This window comes from Mya arenaria, chromosome 4 (genome assembly GCF_026914265.1).
Source record: "Mya arenaria isolate MELC-2E11 chromosome 4, ASM2691426v1".
Lineage (NCBI taxonomy): Eukaryota > Metazoa > Mollusca > Bivalvia > Myida > Myidae > Mya > Mya arenaria.
In genome coordinates this window covers 45007511-45009892 of record NC_069125.1, presented here as the reverse complement: position 1 = coordinate 45009892, position 2382 = coordinate 45007511, and positions in this window count along the sequence as shown.

Below are 2382 nucleotides of genomic sequence, written 5' to 3'. Positions count from 1 at the left end.
TTGTTCGCGTGCGCAGAATTTGTGCGCATAACGGTTATGGTGTAGTAACTATTATAGATAGATAGATAGATAGATAGATAGATAGATAGATAGATAGATAGATAGATAGATAGATAGATAGATAGATAGATAGATAGATTTATTCGTGCATATATATATATATAATTATGTCAAAGTAACAAACCAAATATCTCATAAAGTTATATCACAGAATGATTAACAAAGTATAAGGGATGATATCTATACTAAAGCACAACATCATATTATGATGTAGTAAATATTTCTTAGTATAATTATCTGATGCCAAATATCAAAACTTGAGAATAAAATGACTGATGTTAAATGGTTTAAGTTGTTTTAGTTCTCAGTGATGAATGGAAGTCAACGGTTTTGTATTAATAAAGAATATATTTTTTTTAAAAAATAGATCTGATTCAAATTGGAATACCTACAGTACAGTACACACTTGTCTTGACACTTGAAGAAACTTAGTAGTAGAATTAAAAAGGGAGTCAATGCGCATATTTTTTAAAGACAGATGTGGGGGTGGTCCTAAATCTAAACAATTTATGTAAACAATGTTTTTGTCCAGCGCCTCTGTAAAAAAGTCTGATGCTAAGATTATTTGTAATGAGAATGATACTACTTTCTTACTTTCTTATCACTTAAATATGTATTGCTGTTTTAATCACATGTTTTGTGTCTTACTGTTGCCTTCATTTAAATTTCACTTAATGTATTGGACTATTATTTTAATCATAAATACAGTTTATCTTGTAACTTTTGATGTATCTGGTATTTTTTTTATAATGAAGCCTATAATCTTATTGCAACCTATGTATTAACATTTTAACATGTGATATTATGATCTTGAATCTTTTCTGGTAGGTCTTTTGTTTGTCTTGTTATTGGATAATCTGTTATGTCGGAAAATAGCTATCAGCTAGTGTTATTTATGTTAATCATAACCGACTTTAAATAAAGATTATCTTATCTTATCTTATATTATATTATTCTTGTATCTGATCAAATGTCTGTTTAAAATATATTGAATCATTTTTATGTGAATCATGATGATTGCAAATAACAGGTATAAATGGCTCAGTTGAAATCAATGATAAACATCCTAATATAGAAGCTATCAAAATTAACAATTCAAACCTAGGTATTTTTAGCTTTAGCCATGTTGAACACTAAAGTATGTACACAAAATCTTAACTTCTATGGATAAAAAACCCCACTAGAGTGGATAATCTACCACCAAGGGTGATTAAAGCTGGTGCTGAATCACTAACAGGCCCTTTGACCAAAATTGTTAACACATGTTTTGATAAATCACAATTCCCTTATTCATATATTGTCTAAAGCAAGCCCAAACGAACCCTATCTACAAAAAGAGGATCCTTTCACGAAGAAAAAAATACAGGCCAGTTAGTATTCTGTCAGCTATATAAAAAGTTCTTGAACAATCAATCTCCGATCTATTATAACTGCATATTTTGAAAAAGACATATTTCATAATTTTCTTTCTGCGTTCAGAAGCTCATACGGTTGCGTAACAACTCTTCTAAGGCTAGTGGAAGATTGGACGTGCGCCTTGGACAGACATGAATATGTTGCAGCCATTCTCATGGACCTGTCCAATGCTTTCGACTGTCTCCTTATCAGCTGATTGTTCAGAAACTCCAAGCCTTCGGGCTCTCGTCTTCTGCCGCTCTCCCAAATGATTATCTTTCAAACCGAAAACAATGCGTAAAATTAGACAATTTCGTAGTGAGCGGATGTTCATTACTAAAGGGGTGCCTCATGGATCAATTCTGGGTCCTCTGATCTTTAATATTTTCAAATTTGTAGAAAAGGCCAAATGTTTCAATAACGTAGATGATAACAATCTCACCTACTGGGACAAAAGTATCGACAGTTTGAAAGTGAGAGCCACGGTGCAGTTTCAATTTCCAGGTTTGAAAGCAATCATATGCAAGCCAATCCTGAAAAGTTTCAAGCAATATATGTATTGGTAAAAACACAAGTGAATGTAATTTAGGATTTTAAAATTGATGACTCCATTACTTCATGTGAAACTAGTGTCAAACTTCAGAAATTTTAAATTGATTCAATGCTGAATTTTGAACAACATGTGTCTTCTGTTTGTAAAAAATGCAGCAAGACAAGTAAATGTATTGGCACGACTGTATAATTATAAAGACCGTGATATTAGACTGCTGATTTATACGTATTTTATAAGATCAAATTTTAATTATTGTCCACTAAGGTGGCACTTTTGCAATAAAGCAAATACCGAACAAACTTGAACGATTACAGTATAGAGCATTGAGATTTTTTTTAAATGATTTTACATCTAGCTACACACAATTGTTAAAT